The following is a 21,546-nucleotide window of genomic DNA, read 5'->3' as shown; positions in this document are numbered from 1 at the left end:
CTGGTATGTTTAATTCCCAGTCATGGTCACCCTGCAGCCATGTTTCTGCAATGGCCACAAGATCATACCCATATGTAATTATTTGTGCCGTTAACTCATTCATTTTGTTACGAATGCTACGTGCATTCAGATAAAGAACTTTCAAATATGTTTTGTGACACTTAGTTCCTGTTTTTTCCCCTTTTAGTACTTTACCTTTTACTCCATACCTTCTGTCCCTTCCTGACACATTCTGTTTTTTAATTCCCCCACTGCTACCTAAGTCTATGACCTTCTCTGTTGTCATTTCTATTATTTGCTCTCTAGAAACCTCCCCCCCACTAATTAGTTTAAAGCCCTCTCTACAGCCCTAGTTATATGATTCGCCAGGACTCTAGTCCCAGCACTGGCCAAGTGGAGTCCGTCCCAACAGAACAGCTCCCTCCTGTCCCAGTACTGGTGCCAGTGTCCCAAGAAGCAAAACCCATTTCTCCCACACCAGTCTTTGAGCCACGCATTTAACTCTTTAATTTTATTTATCCTAGCAAAATTCGCTCGTGGCTCAGGTAATAACCCAGAGATTATTACCCTTGAGGCTCTGTTTTTTAATTTGACCCCTAGCTGCTCATACTCCTTTAACAGAACCGTCTTCCTTGTCCTATCTACGCCGTTTGTACCAACATGGACCACGACAACTGGATCCTCCCCCTCCCACTCCAAGTTTCTTTCCAGCCCAGAAGAGATGTCCTTAACCCTGGCACCGGGCAGGCAACACAGCCTTCGGGACTCCCGCTCTTGACTGCAGAGAACCCTATCTATCCCCCTAATGATACTATCCCCTACCTCTACAACATTTCTTTTTACTCCCTCCACTTGAATGGCCCCCTGTACCACGGTGCTGTGGCCAGGTTGCTCATCCTCCCTGCAGTCCCCACTCCCGCCCTCACAGGGAGTAAGAACCTTGATCCTGCTTGACAAGAGCAAGGGCTGCGGCTCCTTCAACACTACCTCCTGGATCCCTGTACCTGCCTCACTCATAGTCACACCGTCCTGTCCCTGACCACGGACTACATCTGCATTAATTAATTTCATAGGTGTGACCACCTCCTGAAACATAGAGTCCAGGAACTTCTCCCCCTCCCTGATGTGTCGCAGTGTCTGAAGCTCGGTCTCAAGCTCTTTAACATGGAGCTTGAGTTCCTCTAGCAGCAAACACTTATCGCAAATGTAATCACCGTGAGCCTCAATGGGGTCCACCAGCTCCCACATTTCGCAACAGTGACACATCACCTGTTCACCCATATCTATGTAATTAATTAAATTTCTTATTATTCGTTATGAAGACCCTCTGCCCTGATATAGATGATAATACTACACCACTATTCAATAGGACTTACCAACTTAAAGGTATAAAAGAGAAGGAAGAAAACCAACCAACCAGCTGATCACCAACCTCCTCCTTGAATACTGTCTGTGGGGCCTGTTTGGTTGACTCGTCTCGCTGCTCTGCTTCCGCAGTACTGTCTAAGCCTGGGAGTGGGGAACAAAACAGAGCAAAAAACACACCCTCACCTCCCACTTGCCCGAACTCTCCCACTTACCAAACTCTAGCAGCACTCAATGCCACAGCACTCTGTGCAACAGCACTAGTCCCGCCCCTTTTATACCCGGATTCTACTTCCGGTTTAAACTCCCAGCAGTTTAATATACACTTAAAAAATTAAACTCACTTCAAATAATTAACTTTTTAACACACTAAAATTCACAAAATACACTTAAATTACTTTTCTCCCACTTACCAAACTCTAGCTGCACTCAATGCCACAGCACTCTGTGCAACAGCACTAGTCCCACCCCTTTTATACCTGGATTCTACTTCTGGTTTAAACTCCCCAGCAGTTTAATATACACTTAAAAAATTAAACTCACTTCAAATAATTAACTTTTTAACACACTAACATTCACAAAATACACTTAAATGACTTTTCTCCCACTTACCAAACTCTAGCAGCACTCAATGCCACAGCTAGAGAGAAAGAGAGAAAGAGATAGAGAGAAAGCTAGAGAGAAAGAGAGAGCAAGAAAGAAAAACAAGAACTAACTGGTTGGATGTGGCAGCTGAAGAAACTGAGATTAGCGTGGAGCAGTATTTCAAAGTTCTACAATAGGCTGAGGGGGCAACTGGAAGATTGTGGGATGTTTGTGAGCACTGAGGACAGTTTCCATTTTGTTAAAATTCAGCTGGCTGGAGGAAGTTTTGGCTCATTTAGCTTTTAAAAATCTGACAGGTAGATAGAGAACAACCTTGGAGTGAACAGAGGAAGCAGCTGTAACATTTGCATATTGAATTATCATTGGCCCGCAGGCATCTGTAAGGAATACCTATTATATTCACATGTGATCACATGCTGAGTTGTCATTGGCCTGCAGGCATCTGTAAGGACTACTATTGTTTTGAAGACCCAGGCTAGGGGTCCTAATGCCAGTCTTTTCCCCACTGTGCTGTATGAGTAAGATCACAGACCAAATGCTTAATAAAAGAGTTAAACTGTAATACTCCGTTGTCCCGCAATATATTATTTTTTACAAAGTGTGCAAAACAAAACATGGTGTCAGAACAGGGATTTGAAATGGACATTGTTCGAGCTCCCTTGCCTCGAATGAATTGGGAATCTTTGAACTTACATAGAGAATGGCACAAGTTCAAGCAACACGTGGAGCTGATGCTCTCGGGTCTGCTGAAAAGCAAAGGGGAGGAAGAAAGATGCAGCTACCTACTCCTGTGGATCGGAGAAAAAGGGAGAGACATTTTTAACACACCGCGGATGAAGCAAAGGTACTGAAAAGTTATTTTGACCATTTTGAATCATATGTGATGCCCAAGACAAATACAATATTCGCTAGGTACAAGTTTCAGGAGAAAGTACAAGGAGCTAGTGAGTCGTTTGAACAGTTTGTGACTGAGTTAAAACTGCTGGTAAAAGACTGTGAATATGCAGATAAAGATGAGATGGTCAGAGACCGCATCGTGTTTGGAATACATTCAGCTAAAGTGAGAGAGAAACTTTTGAATGTTGGGTCCGGGCTAACGCTGGACAAAGCTATGGACATAGCTAGATCGCACGAGATAGCCCAAGCACAGTTGAAAACCATAACCGGCGCCACGAACAGCTCGCGTGAACAGACAGTGCACATAGTTAATAGACACACACCAAAGAACACCGCCCAGAGAGCGTGTTTCAGAACAGAAAGAAGAGAGAGTTCTAAAAATGAGCAACACAGACATAAAATGCTTCAAAAACTGTGGATATTGTGGAAACAAGGTGCATGGGGAAAAGGAGCAATGCCCTGCCAAAGGAAGGCAATGTGCTAAATGTGGTAAACGGAACCACTTTGCTAAAGTTTGCAGGACTGTTTTCGGAAAAACAGTACACATAGTGAGTGACAGCCAAATGCCAGCTAGAGAGCCAAATGCAGAGGAACTGTTTATTGATTCTGTGTCACAGAAAAAACAGATTTCAGAGACGGAGCAAGCCTTTGCAGATATTGAGATAGGAAAACAGGGCAAAGAGCTTAAGTTTAAACTAGACACTGGAGCTCAGGTTAATGTAATTCCTCTGAGTGAGTATCACAGCTTGAAGGATGAGTGTGAGCTACAGCCCACCTCATGCAGACTGACCAGCTATGGGGGTGAGCAGCTCATTGTAAAAGGCGCATGTGTGATGAAATGCAAGTAAAAAGAAAGTGACATGATGTTGGACTTTTACATTGTTGACACTCGAGCACCTCCAGTGCTAGGTCTAAAGGCATGTTTAGACATGGACCTTATCAAGCTAGTACTATCATTGACAGCACCAGTTGAGAAGCAGACAGTCATGGAGGAGTTTGCTGACGTTTTCAAAGTAATCGGACTATTCCCAGGTGAATGCACTATTCACCTTGACCCAGCAGCAACTCCTGTGGTTTGCCCACTGAGAAGGATACCCCTTGCTCTACATAGTCGCCTGAAGGAGGAGCTGCAGAGCATGGAGAATACAGAAATCATCGTCTGGGAAACAGAACCGACAGAGTGGGTCAACGTGTTAGTAGTGGTTGAGAAACCATGTAAAGGCAAGCTCAGAGTCTGTCTCGACCCCAGAGATTTGAACAAGGCTATCAAACGCCCTCACTACCCTCTACCAATGCTAGATGACATCACACCCAAGCTAGTGGGAGCACGTTATTTCAGTGTAATGGACACATGATCAGGATACTGGACTATCAAGCTCACGGAAGAGTCATCTAAGCTAACAACGTTCAACACACCATTTGGACGCTACCGATTTCTGCGTTTACCATTTGGTCTTATCTCAGCTCAGGATGAATTCCAGCGGAAGATCGACAAAACCTATGAAGGCCTCGGCGGAGTAGTCACAATCGTAGATGACATCCTCATCTATGGCAGGAATAGAGAGGAACATGACAGGAACCTTCATGCGATGCTACAAAGATCACGGGAGAAAGGTATCTGGCTCAACCCTGAGAAAAGCATAATCGGATCCACCAAGATCAGTTATTTCGGGCATCGCCTCTCAACTGATGGCATTATGCCGGATCCAGAGAAAATCTCCGCCATCAAGAAGATGGAGCCGCTGAAGAACCGTGCAGAGCTGGAGACAGTACTAGGCATGGTTAACTACTTAGCCAAGTTTGCCCCGAGCCTCTCCGAAATCAATGCACCCATGCGTCAGTTGCTCAAACAATCCAATGAGTTCCTGTGGGACAAACAACATGACACAGCATTTCAGAAAATGAAAGACCTAGGGCCCAATTTTGTGGATTGTGTGGGAAATGGTCGGATTTCCCGAATGTGGGGTTCTGACCCGAAAAAAAATGTGTCAGCCAGCTGCACGCAATTTTCCCTCAAGTGGCCAATTAATTTCCAGCGTGTGGACAACCTTGCTAATTGTCCATTTCCAGTCAGGAAGCCCCACAGTATGATGCCATCATTCTTGGTGCTTTCAAGGTCCACAGCAAGCATTGCTTCCTCTGTTGGCTTCCAAACGAGCCATACAGGATGGCAGAGGAGCCTGCAGCAGCTGTGGCCAGTGCCAGACCCCGAGCTGCCTCCAAATTCGATGAAGCTTCACTGCAGGCATTATTGGATGGGGTTAGGGCCCACAGGGAGGTCCTCTTCCCTAGGTCAGGCAGGAAGAGGCCTCTCACTGAGACCAAGGCTGCATGGATGCAGGTGTCAGCAGATGTCAATTCGAATGTGCATGTAACCTTGGCATCACATCGCTAACTCCTTCCTCTACTCCCCCACAGGACCATTGAGAGCCCCCGTCCCCACTGTGGAGGAGGAAGAGGCTGTGCAGCCAGACTCCTCAGAGGAAGCTCCAAACTCTGAGGGCACAGCGTCAGCAGAAGTAAGCGCACCCAGCACCAGCGCAGACACTCACACCTCGGGGGGACCTTCGGGACATAGAGTAGTGTTGTCACCTGGTGTTTCACAGCTCACAAGTGAGCCTCAGCAGATTCTGGAGACAGGGAGAGCAGTGGAGAGTCCTTGTCAGAGGGTGCAGGACTCTGCCAGCTCTGCTCAGTTGCGCTGCATGTCGACCCTCTGCCTCTGGGTCCATCCGCAAGAGAAGAGGCGATGGATCTCCATGCACAGATGCAGGAGTCTCTGGCAGGTTTTGTGTCCAGGGTCGCTGTGAGTGTGGAGCAAATGGAGGAGTCCATAGCGACCATGAGCAGAGCCTTTGTGGAGTCATTGGCGCATGAACGCATCACCATGGAAAGGTTGGCAACCTCCATGGAGGAGATAAGTCGCCAGGGTACGGAAAACATGGTGAGTGCTCATAAGAGAATGACATCTCTTGAGAAGCGATGGCCATCTATTGAACAGAGAAACCAGACCTTCATGGAAGTCCTTCTGAGTAGGACTGCCAGTGCAGGTATGGGTCCCCATGGCCCCCTAAAGCGCAGCAAGGTGCTCTCAAGCCACTTCCAAGTGCTGGCCCCTTCTGGCCTGTGCAACTTCAGGTGAGTGAGCAGCAGCCTGGTGCTCCTGGTGCTCACCCTGCTGTTCCTGGTTCTGCTGCTGCCGCCTCTGCAGCGGGGGATCCTCTAATGGCAAGAAGGGAAGGAAAAAAAGGCGACCCATGCTTCTGGTAGATGCCTCCGCTGAGGAAGCGATGAGTGAGGGTGGCGAGAGGGGCTTCCCAGGAGATCACATTGGAGAAGTGTGTGAGGCTCCAACCTTCCACAGCTGTGCCTAAGCCTTGAAGAAGTAGCCCCAAGCCTGCAACAACAAGGTCCTTCAACATACAAATGCTCTCCAATTAAATCGCAGCTTTCCCGAATGACCTGCAGCTGAGAGCAAGCAAGCCGGCAAGCTTCATGCCAGGTTTCATCAGCGGGGTTCCCCGCAGGTGTGTTTAGCGTGGGGAACCCTTGAAAATAGCAAGGGCCCCTTAAAATGGCATTAAACATGCCAATAATTGGTGATTAGGGTCCCGACGGCCAGTCCCGCCAGCGGCGGGCGGGACTGATTCGGCTCGCAGAGAAAAGGTGGTCTGAAAGTCGGACGGGGCGGGGAATCAGGCGGGGGGGGGTCACGACCCACTATTTCTGCGATTTTTGGCCCCCGCCGGCCTGAAAACCCGCCCGACGGCTGGCAGAAAATCGGGGCCCTAATCACCAGAGAACCAGGACCAGTTCTTGCCTACTTTGACCCCAACAAAGAGCTCAGACTACAAGTGGACACATCAAAGTACGGACTAGGCACAGTAGTACTGCAAGAAGGAAAGCCCATCGGCTACGCTTCCAGATCTCTCTCAGACAGTGAAATCAACTATGCTCAAATTGAAAAAGAGCTATATGCAATTCTGTTTGGATGTAAGCGTTTCCACCAGTACGTCTATGGCCGACAAGTCATTGTGGAATCCGACCACAAGCCCCTCGAGTCAATCATGAGGAAACCACTAGCCGCAGCCCCACCAAGGCTACAAAGAATGATTCTTCAGCTACAGAAGTACGACTTCACAATCATTCACCGTCCAGGCAAAGACATTCCTGTAATGTATGTACCTTTAAGGGGGAGAACTACTTTTTACAGCTCATGTATACTGTAGTACCAGCAGTGACCACACCTGTATATAACGTTGAGTAGTAATCTGTACAGTTCAGTTGCAGTCTGAGCCACGTTGAGTAAACACTGTTTGTACCATTCTCCGCAGTCTGTGTCTGATTATACACGGACATAACAATTCCTGTCGCAGACACGCTCTCCAGAAAGTCTTTTAGCTACCAGGACAGCAGCCTCAGTGAAGGCATGTGAGTGACTCAAAACTGAAGGAGATCCGAGCAGGAACAGAGAAAGATGCACAACTCACACTGCTGAGCAAAGTCATACATGAAGGATGGCCTGAGGAAAGGAGGAAATGCCCTCAGAGCATATCTGAATTCTGGAACCACAGAGACGAACTGTCACAAATCAACAGAATCGTCTTCAAAGGGGAGAAAATCATCATTCCTACCAGTCTCAGAGAAGAGATGTTGACAAAAATTCATGCTGGACTTATGGGCATGGAAAAATGCAAACAAAGAGCACGTGACATTATGTTTTGGCCCGGAATGTGCAAACACATTGAGGACATTGTCGGAAAATGTTCCATTTGTCTAGAACGCCGCCCATCAAATGTCAAAGAGCCCATGATACCTCACCATATCCCAGACAGGCCCTGGTAGGTCGCGACAACAGATCTGTTCACATGGAACAACGAGGACTACATAGTGACTCTTGATTACTACAGCATATTTTTTGAACTGGACAAGCTTTACAGCACCACATCTGCAGCTGTGATCCACAAGCTAAAGGTAGCCTTTGCCAGGCATGGCATGGTAGAGATTTTAGTCTTAGACAATGGCCCCCAATACAAATCAAAAGAGTTCGAGTCGTTTGCCAAGGCATGAGATTTCACACATGTCACATCAAGCCCACATTACCCTCAAAGTAATGGCCTTGCTGAAAAAACTGTCCAGATTGCAAAAACACTCATGGACAAAGCCAAAGCGGACAAAAGAGACCCCTACATCAGTCTCCTTGAGTACCGCAACACTCCGGTTGACAACTTCAAGTCACCAGCACAGCTGCTGATGAGCCGCAGACTTCACTCAATCCTTCCAAGCACCAACCAGCAGCTGCAGCCAGAGGTCGTCAGCTGCAAGCAAGTGCATGCAAAATGTGTACAGAGACAGCAGCACCAAAAGAGATACTATAACAGGTCAGCTAGACTACTGCTGCCGCTGTACAATGGAGAATCCGTCAGAATCCAGGAGCATGACTACTGAAAGCCAGCAGTCGTCATCCAGCCAGCTGACACTGAGCGATCGTATCACGTCCGCACCCCAGAAGGACAGGTGTACCGCCGCAATCGCAGGCACCTCCTGAACACCAAGGAACAACACCGTCATTCCGACGAGAGAATCAGTTCAACAGAGTGTGATGAACAGAGCAATACACAAAACACATCTTACCTGAACCTAAACCTGAACCTGATTTGTTGACCGATTCAGGAGCATGCTCAGTTTCATACCACACAAGATCGGGACGAGAGGTCAAGCCTAGAGTTATCCTTGACTTGTGAACTGTCAAAGGGTGTAGGCGGATCGCTGCCCTAAAAAAAAACTGTACATCGTTATTGAAATGTTGAGATGTTTTCAGTGCTGGTTAAATGTTGAGTTTACTTATATGTTTATGCTACCGTGAACATTATGTAGAAGAAAGGTTTAAAAGTAATGCATAACATTTTTCTTTTAAAAGAAGGGATGTAACATTTGCATATTGAATTATCATTGGCCCGCAGGCATCTGTAAGGAATACCTATTATATTCACATGTGATCACATGCTGAGTTGTCATTGGCCTGCAGGCATCTGTAAGGACTACTATTGTTTTGAAGACCCAGGCTAGGGGTCCTAATGCCAGTCTTTTCCCCACTGTGCTGTATGAGTAAGATCACAGATCTAATGCTTAATAAAAGAGTTAAACTGTAATACTCTGTTGTCCTGCAATATATTATTTTTTACAAAGTGTGCAAAACAAGACAGCAGCAAGGTAGAACTGAGGGCTAGTGCACATGTGGAAGCTAAACCTAAGACTCTGGATAAGATCACCAATGGGCAGCATATAAATAAAGAGGAAACGTCTTCTAAGAATAGAAGACATGGAGAATTCTAGGAGTAGCCACACAACAACAACAACGTGTATTTATATAGCGCCTTTAACATAGTAAAATGTTGCAAGACACTTCACAGGGATGTTAAAAAACAAAATTTGACACCGAGCCACATAAGCAGGTTTTGGAGCATATGAAGAGGTAGGTTTTAAGTAGCATCTTAAAGGAGGAAAGAAAGGTAAAGGGGCGGAGAGGTTTAGTGAGGTAATTCCAGAGCTTTGGGCCTTGGGGGGGGGCGGGGGGAGAGTGGGGGCGGGGGGGGGGGGGTCGCGGGGAGAGTGGGGGGGGCGCGGGGAGAGTGGGGGCAGGGGGGGCGTGGGGAGAGTGGGGGTGGGGGGGCGCGGGGAGAGTGGGGGCGGGGAGGGGGGGCGCGGGGAGAGTGGGGGTGGGGAGAGTACAAAGATAGGGAGGGGTGAGGTCATGGAGGGGTTTGAAAACAAGGATTAGAATTTTAAAATCAAGAAGTTGCTTAACCGGGAGCCAATGTATGTCAGCGAGCACAGGGGTGATGGGTGAACGGGACTTGGTGTGAGTTAGGACACAGGCATCAGGGTTTTGGATGATCTCAGGTTTACGGAGGGTGAAAGATGGGAGGCCAGCCAGGAGTGTGTTGGAATAATCAAGTCTAGCGGTAACAAAGGCAAGGATGAGAGTTTCAGCAGCAGATTAGCTGAGGCAGGGCAGAGTCGGGCGAGGTTACGGAGGTGGAAATAGGCGGTCTTTGTAATGGCGTGGATATGTGGTCGAAGCTCACCTTGGGATCAAATATGACACCAAGGTTGCGAACAGTCTGGTTCGGGCTCAGAAAGTTGCTAGGGAGGGCAATGGAGTCGGTAGCTAGGGAATGGAGTTTGTGGCGGGGACTGAAGAAAATGAGCTGGATTTTGCCAGGCCCGGGGAGGCAGGAATGGAGGCGTGTAGGGTGTTAAAATTGCAAAAAGTGGCGGGCGGGCCTGACCCCGCCTCCTTCCCGACCTCGCCTCCATCCCGCCTCCAAGCAATTTTCCCAAATGCGTGGTTTCTGATCCCGTCTCCGTCCCGCCTCCAAGAGGCGGGATAGGCCCTTAAGGCCCTTAACAACCACTAAATTGCCTCCATAATCCCATTTTGAGAGGCCTTTCCGATTTTAACACATTTCCCACGTGATTCACGTCTCCTCTGAAACACGACGGTGAAACCTGGCAGGAGCACAATTGGATTGCTGACTATCAGCTGCAGCTCCACCATTAAATAGGAGATTTGATCAGTCATCATTTGCAGGTGGCAGGACTTTGTTGTCTCAGGTCTGGGGGAACTTTTAGCAGGCATAACCATAGCTGTGGAAGTTTGGAGCCTGACACCCATCTCCAGTGTGACCTCCTGGGAAACCCCTCTCGCCACCTTGACTGAGCGCTTCCTCAACTGAGGCATCTACCAGAAGCATGGGAACCATTTATTTCCTTTCCTTCTGGACATCAGATTCGGACGAAGACCAGCTGCGGTAGCAGCAGAACCATCAACAACAGCAGCACCAACAGCAGTGGCAACAACAGGAGCGCCAAGCTGCTGCTCACCCACCTGAAGCTGCACAGGCCAGAAGGCGCCAGCCCATGAAAGCCCGTCGGCGCAGGAGACACCCCCCAAACAGGGTCTACAGACAGAGGATCAGCTACCTCAACATGAGTGAGCAGCAGTGCCAAAGGTGGCTCTGACTTTTGCGAGAGGTAGTGGTTGACATCTGCGCAATGGTGCTGCAAGACCTGGAGCCCTCCCTGTGTTTTGTAAGTTGTTTTCATAGCATCACAGTGATAGGAAGTGTGAGGGCTGCATAGTCGAATAGTTAGGTGAATGTGACCATAGAGAGAGAGGGAATGGGTAAGGGTGCAGGGATGTCAGTGTCAAGTGGGATGTGGAGGAAGAGGTTGCTAAAGCTGAGTGCTGGTGAGGAGAGGCAATGGGGATCAGATTGAGGGTGATGGGAAAGTCATACTCACTTTTCCAGTGCGCAGAAGGTCATGAAACCTCTTCCTGCACTGAAGCCAGGTTCTGCGGATCAGCGACAACGAGTTAACCTCCTGGGCCACCTGGATCCACACAGCCTTCGTCTGCTGGGGAGGCTTCTTCCTCCCTGAAGAAGGGAAGAGCACCTCCTTACTAGCTCTTGCTCCCTCCACCAAAGCTTGCAGGGCGACGTCATCAAATCTGGGAGCAGACTTAGGTCTCCCGCTGCTCATTCTGCCTCCAGGTGCCTCTCACTGCAAAGGCTAAAAGGTTGGCAGTCTGCAGAAGAAGCAAGGCTTCTTGCAGACCTTAAATGCAGCAGTAATGATGACGTCATCGGAGGCGAGTTTCAGACTAAAAAAACGAATTGGGCCATGGGTTCCCACACGCTGGAACTCAATTGCCCAATTATGTTTAAATCGCACCAATCTCCCACATTGATTTGGAATCGGGTGGATAACACGAAAAGCGGATGACACGACCCCAGCCCGCCCCAATGACAAAATCCAGCCCAATGGCTTTGGTCTTCCCAATATTTAGTTGGGAATCCAGTACTGGATGTCGGACAAGCAATCAGACAATTTAGAAACAGTGGAGGGGTTATACAGAGGTAAAAGAGGGTCCACAATTGGAGGCAAGTAATGTCTATGGTGAGACAAGGAGTGGAACTGTTGGAGTCGACAGAAATCAACAGGCTGAGACTTTTCTTTAAGCCAAAACAAAACGTGTCTTACTTTAATCAATCTCCATGAGGTCTGAAGGCTCAGCCCCGTGCAGGGGCTATGACGTCATCACGCAACCGACGTCATCATGTTCCCGACACTCTTAAAGGGACCCTGCACCAATAACCCAACCCAGCATGTACATATCACAACATTGCTATACAAAGTGAATTGTGTTTAGGTACATATAACAGCATTGGCTATACATTGTGTTATTGTCCCTATGTGGTCTCCGCCACAGAACCATGAGGGAGCAGTGCCATGCAGGAAGGAAAGAAAAAAGAAAGAAGGAAATCCCAAAGTGTCGGAAGAGCTCCCCTGCTCTTTGAATAGTGTTGTTGGATATTTTACACCTAGCTGAACAGACAGACAGGGCTTAGCGTTTAATGTCTGATCCAAAAGGTAGCATCTCCAACAGTACAGCATTCCAGTGAAGTGTTATTCTAGATTATGTGCTCACGTCCTGGAGAGCGGCTTGAACTCATGACCTTTTTGATTCAGAGGTGCGAATACTATCGCTGAGCCAAGTTTATACTCGAACAGTGAAGAGACAGTAGTGGTGGGTAGTGAGGTTGACAGTGTCAAAAGCAGGGGATGGCCAAAGAGGAACATGAGTCATGGTCACAGTCATACAGGATGAAGCTCTGAACTAACTGCTGGGAGCTGTGAAAGTGACCCACACAAGACTATGGGCGGGATTTTCATTGGGCTGTGGAGACGGGATTGGAGGCGTGTGGGAGGTTAAAATCCCGAAATCGGGGGGCACGAACCCATCCCGCCCCCCAACCCGCCTCCATGCCAGTTTCAAAGGAGGCGGGTACCCGACCCACACTGGGACCCGCCTCCCCGAGGCGGGAACAGGATTAGTGCCAATTAACTGCCTGTTAACAGGTAGTTAACAGGCAGTTTTTAGACTAATCCCTATTTTCATTCTTGAAGTGTGGGATTCCCAACGGCTCCAAACCACGGCAAGTTAGCGAGGCGGGCCGTCGGGCTGAAGGGCTTTGAGGGTTCGTGATGTTCGGTGTTCAGGTGAGTGATGGGTGCATGAGTGCAGAGGTAAGTGTGTTTGGTGTGTTTAAAGTGTTTAAAGAAGTTTTACTTATCTTTACAGCCTTCCTTCCTTCAGGTCTCGGGAGTCCCTCATCTCACCGTCACAGAAAGCAGAATGGCCGCGATCTGTCAAAAATTGCAGCATTCAGCTTTTTGTTCCGGAGAGATCTCTAAATCATCTTGAGAGGAAGGAATTAACTTAGAGTACAGATTGTCAGTGTTTGACAGCTTCAAACAGCTGTCAAACGCTGATATTTCATCTGTCAAAAGGTCTTGACAGATGAAATATCAATCTGTGACGTCACCTGTTGCCAGGTGGCCCTTAATTGGCCTGCTGAGCCCGCTGGGCGGGCTCAACAAGGTCAATCAAGTCAAAATCGTGTGGGTTGGCTACAACTTGATGGAGGCGGGACTACAACCTCGAAAGTTGTAATCCCGCCCCCTACCCGCCTCCTCAATCAAAATCCAGTCCTATATGTCCAAATGTTCCTTCCCCTTTGGGAAACGTGCCCAAAGTATGACCACAATAGTGTGGCCAAGATGGGGAAGCCATCAGACAGGGGAGAAATAAATATACCTCTTGGTGCCCTGTAGCATTGGATGTTGGTGCCACAATGTAAAGTGCCGCTGCACTGCATCTTTGCAACAGCTTCTGAAATAATAGAAGGTAACAGAAACAGCAGGATATAGGCAAGAATAAAAGTTAAGAGTTTGCTTTCAGAAACATCTTGCATGTGTCGATTTAACTCTGCTAACTTTTTCACAATAAAGCTGATCATTTGACTGAAAGATGCAAGATTAGGTGTTAAGCATAAGCATCAACATCACAGGTTTGGCACAGAATTATTCTCAACTATGAATTTGATTTGAGGTATAGATTATCTCTAATGCTACTTCATGTCCAATGCACAAGATTAAAATGCTTTACATTTCAATGGTTCCACACACATGCAAGACAAAAGGCCAAGTTTGAGCAAAATGAAAAAGCTTCTTTATTTGGAGACTCTGGGCTCGACTTTAATAGCCCTGAGGAGGCGGGTCAGCTGCGAAAATCGGAAAAAATGTCTTCAGACACCCAACCCGCCTCCATGCGATTTTTGTGAGTGTCTGTTCAGCCGCTCCCAAACCGACCCGACTCCAACCGATAGGACAGGTAGTTAAGGCAGTTAAGAACCTGTTAACTGCCTTGATAATCCTATTTTGACAGAGATTTCCCATTTTTGTGCCTCTGGCTCCTATTTCCCAACGTGTCAGAAACAGTCCTGCTGCAAGAAGGCGAGTTTCTCAAGGACATGATCTGTAGTCATTATTGGTGCAGAACTTTAAAAGCGCTCCTGTAACATGGCTGGCATTCAAATGCAACAATTTTGTTGTTGGAGGTTTGGGATAAGATTTTGCAAATCTACTGACCTTGTGACTGGTCACGCTGACACACATCTGCTGTTTGAACTGATTGGAATAATTTCAGGCCACTTTGAGTGTGCGCTTGCAAGCTTCTTGCCTCAACTGAAATCTATTACAATGGGATGGGAACCATTTACATCCTCGCATCCTGGTCGCCAGATTCGGAGGAAGAGCAGTGCGGCTTAGTGCTGCTGGATGAACAAATGGCTCAGCACACAGCCTCCTTGGAGGAAGATGAAGAGCACGAGGAAGAGGATGAGGAGGAGGATGGCGAGTGACGCCATGCGGGGCCGGATGTGGCCAATCCAGCAGCAGGTGACCACATTGCTGGCCGTCAGGCAAGGGATGCACTCAGCCATGCCAGATTTGCATAAGCTAACGCTTCAACCACAGGTGGCTGGCACATGGAGATGAATATAAGTCCAACAGTCTCAAGCCCCAGACATCATCTGTCCAATAAATGGTGGTTTGCGCTCAGTGTCACCACCATCATTCTACATGGAAATCACCCTGAGCCCTCACTCTTGAACTTCCATTTCCCAGAACACAGAGGTCACACTTTAGGTGATCGCAGCAGATCTTTAAACATTTTTTGACACTAAACCCATGTGCGTCTGCACACAGACCTCGAGCTCACCTCCTCAGCAATTTGCAGACAAGCTGCCTTGGTTTGCTGAGGAGGCCTCCTCCTTCCGTTTCCAGGGAAGAGGAGCTCCTGATGACCTCTAACTCCCTCAACAAGAGTACAGAGAGGGCCCTCATTGAATCTGGGTGCAGCCTTAGTTTTTGGGGCTGCCAATCCTGCAGCTCCCAGCACCATTAGGAGAAAAAAGCATTAATATTACTAAGCAAATATTTGGAACACAGCTGGCATCTTTTTAATTTCATAGTCAGATAATAAAATCATATATCAAAAAATCATGATTCTCTTTCTAGAATAATATGACCAGCAATATCATTCGATAAATTTTACCCAGAACAGACGCTGTCAACTCCCCTTTCAAGATAATACAGCACCAAGCCATCCCAATGACATTCGTATACAAAGGGGACATGGCCCCTTTAAATTTTCAAACAAATAACGCGTCATCAGCCACGAGAAATTGACATCCTCCAAGCAATTACCTGGAGGGACCCGCACGTCGGCCGTAACGAGGCCAATGAAGCCAAAATCAGAAGTGCTGGGAGGCGACAGCCGGGTGCGGGTCCGAAAGCTGCCGAGCAGCGGGCCCGCCCTCAACCCGCCTCCATTAATAAAATCGAGCCCTCTGTGTTTGCAATATTAGGGCATGGTTATAATGGACTAATAATCAGAGAGCAGTTCTGAGCCTGCGGCACCTTGTTACATGCTCACATGCATAGGCAGGGCTCCGCTGCTGGCTGATAAACTATATATTGTGGCAGAACCACTGAATGACTCTGGCTAACTGTATATAATTCTCTTTAACGAGGTTCTAACACCAGCCTAAACCTGTACCATTGTGTTAGGCATTACTGTGTTTTCTATATAGAGTTTGCATGTACGGGGCATGGCCCCTTTAAGAGCGCGGGAAAACGCGGGCAAACGCAATGACGTCACGTCAAAAACCACGGGACTGCCCAGTCAGTCCTCGTGGCATCTCCGTTGAGTAAAGACCTGTTTAATCGTTCTCTGGTGTCGATCTCAGTTATTCGTAGGAATTCGTTAATTCCTACATTGGTGACCCCGTTTTTGTGAACGTTTTCACAAAAGAAGAGCACAGCATGGAAGCGAACGCCGTTTCCCTAAAGCTACCGCAGTTCTGGGAGCAGCAAGCGCCCTCGTGGTTTATTCAGGTCGAGGCCCAGTTCGCCCTGAGGAACATCGATGCGGATCAGACCAAGTATCTTTACGTGGTCTCCGCACTCGACAGCTCTACCGCCTCTCGGATCGTCAGCATCCTTGAAAACCCCCCAATGGAGCGCAAGTATGAAACCCTCAAGGCGTGGTTACTGCAGGTTTTTGGGCTCACAAAATCGGAGCGCGCCCGTCGATTACTCGCTATGCCCGGGCTCGGGGACTCCAAGCCTTCAGAGTTGATGAGCCAAATGCTCACACTCCTGGGCTCAGAACGGGAATGTTTCCTATTCCGCGAGATTTTCCTCAGCCAACTGCCTGAACAGGTACAAGCTGCCCTGGCCAGATCTGAAGTTGAAGACTGCGCAACACTCGCTGCGGAGGCTGACAAAATTTTTGCTGTAACTCGGGAGTACTGCGCCGCCATGAGGCACCCACCCCCCGCAGACACCGCCCCAGCTCGTCCGCCTGCTGGGCTGTGTTTCTACCACGCGCAGTTCGGTGCGAAAGCGAAGCGTTGCCGCCCTCCCTGCAGTTTTCCCCCCAAAAAACCCCAACGACTGACACTGCGACCACCGAGGAACGAGTCTAACGGGCACCCAGCGGCTGCGATGGCGATCGGCAACGCGGGAAAATTGCTCTTCATCACCGATACTCTCTCCGGTTGTCATTTTCTGTGCGACACCGGAGCGCAGTACAGCATTTTACCCATGTCCGCCCTCGATGTGCAGACGGGGAATCACGGCCCCGCCCTTGAAGCGGCCAATGGCGGAACAATTCGGACCTTCGGCAGACGGCGAGTGGAGTTGTGCCTCGGGGGGGCAACGTTTTCACTGGGAGTTTGTTACGGCCAAAGTTTCCCAGCCCCTCCTCGGCGCAGATTTCCTGTGCACCAACAGCCTCCTGGTCGACGTTAGGAACCGACGGCTGATCAACGCAGCAACTTTTAATTCTCTTCCGTGTTACCGCAGTAACACTACATCACGCACCGTCTCCTGTGCGTTCCCGACTCCTGATGAGTTCGCTTGCCTGCTCAGTGAATTCCCCGACCTGACAAGACCCACGTTCTCCTCCACAGCCACAAAACATGGTGTGGAACACCACATCACCACCAACGGCCCCCCCGGTCTACGTGCGATCCGGCACCTGGAACCTGGCAAGCTGGCGGTTGCAAAGGCGGAGTTCGCAACCATGGAACGATTAGAGATTATTCGCCGGTCGAATAGTCCCTGGTCCTCGCCCCTCCATATCGTCCCGAAGCCTGTCGGCGGATGGCGGCCATGCGGCGACTATCGACGACTAAACGACGCCACCACTCCTGATCGGTACCCGATCCCCCATATCCAGGATTTCTCTGCCCATTTGGCAGGGAACACCGTGTTCTCAAAAGTTGACCTCGTCCGGGGCTACCACCAGGTCCCAGTTCATCCACAAGACGTCCAGAAGACTGTAGTCATCACCCCATTTGGCCTCTTTGAGTTTTTATGGATGTCGTTTTGGTTGAAGAACGCCGCCCAGGCTTTCCAATGCCTGATGGACTCCATGCTGCAGGACCTCAAGTTCCTCTTCGTCTACCTGGACGATATTCTAATTGCCAGCCTTACTAAGGAAGAACATACCTGTCACCTACGCACCCTTTTTCGACACCTCAGCCAACACAGCCTGATTATCAACCCAGCCAAGTGTCAGTTTGGCCTGCACCAAATTGACTTCCTGGAGCATCGCATCACCTCAGAGAGAGCGGTTCCTTTACCTTCGAAGGTAGAGGCGGTGACATCCTTTCCACGCCCGCAGAACATAAAGGCCCTGCAGGAATTCCTAGGCATGGTAAACTTTTACCACCGTTTCGTGCTTAAGGCGGCACTACTCATGCAGCCCCTGTACGAGGCCCTCAAGGGCAAGACTGGCAAGAACCCGGTAGACTGGATGGATGACATGGCCCGAGCGTTCACCGACACCAAAAGCGCCTTAGCCAACGTGACTATGCTGGCGCACCCGCTACCAGGAGCCACCATCGCCCTCACCACCGATGCGTTGGACTACATAGTCGGTGCCGTGCAACGGCAGTGGGTGAACGGGACGTGGCAGTCGTTGGCATTCTTCAGCTGTCAACTACGGCAGAACGAGAGAGCATACAGCACGTTCGACCGGGAGTTGCTCGCCCTTTTTCTGGCCATCCGCCATTTTCGGTTCCTTCTGGAAGGACGTCCTTTCACCGCTTTTGTGGACCATAAGCCGCTGACCTTTGCAATGTCCAAGACCGCCGAACCGTGGTCAGCCCGACAGCAGCGTCAACTGACCTACATATCCGAATTCACCACGGATATACGACACGTGGCCGGTAAGGACAACCTGGTGGTAGACTGCCTCTCCCGCGCGATCGTCAATACGGTTCATTTGGGCATCGACTACGCCCTCATGGCAGCGGACCAAGCCTCAGACCCGGATGTCCAAGCTTACCGAATGGCCGTCACTGGCCTCCAGTTGGCCGACATCAAGTTCCATTCGGCAGGTACCACGTTGTTGTGTGACGTCTCCATACAGGATCCTCGCCCTATCGTGCCAGTCGTCTGGTGCCGCAAAGTGTTCGATGCCATACATGGGTTGTCACACCCTGGAATGAAGGTCTCTCAGAAACTGATGTCAGCGAAATTTGTATGGCATGGCATGCATAAGGATGTTCGCGACTGGGCCAACACCTGCATGGTCTGCCAAAAGGCCAAGGTACAGCGCCACATCAAAGCTCCGTTGGCCGCCTTCACAGTTCCGGAGCGATGTTTTGACCACGTCAACGTGGACCTGGTAGGACCACTCCCACCCTCCCATGGTTTTTCACACATCCCGACCATGGTTGACCGCACCACCAGATGGCCGAAGGCAGTCCCCCTGTCACCCACTACTTCGGCGGACGTGGCCAGGGCGTTCATTTCCTCCTGGATTGCCCGTTTCGGAGTACCCGCCGATATTTCGTCAGACAGGGGACCGCAGTTTTCCTCCAAACTCTGGAATGCAGTGGCCCAAGGACTCGGTGTCAAATTACACCGCAGCACAGCCTACCACCCACAGGCGAATGGCCTCTGCGAACGTTTCCACCGGTCAATGAAGGCCGCCCTGAGAGCCAGCCTCCAGGACGCTGGATGGGCAGACAAGCTACCGTGGGTCCTGTTGGGCCTTCGCACGGCCCCCAAAGAAGACCTTCACTCTTCATCAGCGGAGCTGGTCTATGGTCAGCTGCTGCGGGTCCCAGGGGACTTCCTACCAACATCGACGGAGCAATGGTCCGCGTCTGCCCAGCTTGCTAGTCACCAAGAGGCGGCCAGATATTTCGCACCGGTGCCCACTTCGCACCACGGGCCGCAGAGGTCACACGTCCCCACGGAGCTTCACAAGGCTGAATACGTCTTTATTCGCCATGACGCGCATAGGGATCCGCTCAAGGCCCCATATACCGGTCCCTTCCGCGTGTTGGAAGCAGGGGACAAAACCTTCACGGTAGATGTCGGTGGTAAACTGGACCACATTTCGGTCGACTGCTTAAAGCCAGTACATTTGGACCTCGACCGCCCCGTCGAAACAGCACAACCGCCGAGACGGGGTCGGCCACCCGTCGTCGTTACGGCAGACCAAGTGCGACCGCCCGCCAGACCGCCAGCCGCCCAGCAGCCTCTGCCTCGACAGTACAGGAGTTGTTCTGACAGGCTTGTCAGACCCCCTCACCATTTGACTTTGTCCATTAAAGCGAATTCTGGGGGGGCGCATGTGGCAGAACCACTGAATGACTCTGGCTAACTGTATATAATTCTCTTTAGCGAGGTTCTAACACCAGCCTAAATCTGTACCATTGTGTTAGGCATTACTGTGTTTTGTATATAGAGTTTGCATGTACGGGGCATGGCCCCTTTAAGAGCACGGGAAAACGCGGGCAAACGCAATGACGTCACGTCGGAAACCACGGGACTGCCCAGTCAGTCCTCGTGGCATCTCCGTTGAGTAAAGAACTGTTTAATCGTTCTCTGGTGTCGATCTCAGTTATTCGTAGGAATTCGCTAATTCCTACAATATATTGTTTTGAGAAGCACCTGCTGACGTAATAAAACTCACTACGCACTTGGTTTGAGCATAAAGCAAGGCTTTAATCAACTTGTTTCAGAACATGGAGGTCTAGTTGAACTTCACTAGTTCCTTGTCTTACAAAATGTCCCTGACAAGCTGGGGCAGACGCCCGAGTATTTATACTCCTTGGACGGCGCCACCAGCTGGCCGTTCAGTGTTATTTCACGAGCAGTTTCTTGATGAATGATGAGGTTTATAACATTCTTCCTGCCTAAAAGATTTGGAAGTCCGACGACTTCCTCTTAGCGGATCAGGTGAACCACGAATAGCCGCAGTCTTTTAGATTTTTGTTTATGGCTAGAAGGCACGTCTCCCCGGACCGTGTCTTGGTCCCTGGGCCGTTTGATCCATACCGGTGGATCGACAGGGCCCGTGTTGCTCTGATCGACTCGAGGGAGGCTGGGGAGATCGTGACTCTGGGTGCAGGTCCCCACAGGCGCAGAACTGGCTTCATCCTGTTGGATAGCCAGGGATTGACCGGCGTCCTGGCCTCGGGTGGCCATCCCACGGGGAGCGCTCGGCTCCCCGAGTGGATCTGGTGGGGCAGCTGGCAGATCTCTCGATGCCCCAGGTAGGGCGTCATCTTCGGGGGAGCGCAGAGTGTCGGCATCATCCCCGTGGGTCCCTCTATCGGTTGGGTCCGTGGAACCGGCCGGACAGGGAGCCAGGTCCCGGAGCGAAACGGTGGACTCCCGGCCATCCGGGTGCCGCACGTGTGCGTACGTGGGGTTGACGTCCGTGAGTTCTACCTCGTCGATGAGAGGATCGGTTTTAGATGATCGGACGAATCTTCGGAGCAGCACGGGTCCGGGAGCTGCCAACCATGTTGGTAGAGATGTCCCATGGGTGAAGCGATGCTGGAAGCTGAAGAATCGCTCGTGAGGTGTGACATTGGTAGATGTAGAAAGGAGAGACCTGATGGAATGCAACATGTCAGGGAGCATAGTTTCCCACTGCTGGTCTGGTAGGTTGCGTGACCTCAGCGCAAGGCAAACAGCGTTCCAAATGATAGCGTTGTATCTCTGAACCTATCTGTTACCGATGGGATGATACGGTGTTGTTTTACTTGTGGTGATTCCCCGTTGGGAGAGATAACTTTTGAGTTCGCTTGACATGAAGGAGGGACCCCGATCAGAGTGGATGAAATTGGACGTACCGCAAAGGGAAAAGACTTGATCAAGGCATTTGATCACTGTGGAAGTAAGCATATTGGGACAGGGGAAAGCAAAGGGAAAGCGTGAATATTCGTCCACCAT

General features: G+C 49.8%; 1 pseudogene; it reads right to left on the bottom strand.

The window, feature by feature from the left end:
• Nucleotides 1–21,546, bottom strand: part of LOC147116330 (uncharacterized) — a 146,648-nt pseudogene that overhangs the window by 14,621 nt on the left and 110,481 nt on the right.

The sequence above is a fragment of the Somniosus microcephalus genome, chromosome 6 (assembly GCF_052327205.1).
Source record: "Somniosus microcephalus isolate GS21.2 chromosome 6, FLI_Smic_1.0, whole genome shotgun sequence".
NCBI lineage: Eukaryota > Metazoa > Chordata > Chondrichthyes > Squaliformes > Somniosidae > Somniosus > Somniosus microcephalus.
The sequence above is the reverse complement of the archived record's forward strand: the minus strand, read 5'-3'. Positions and strand labels throughout refer to the sequence as shown.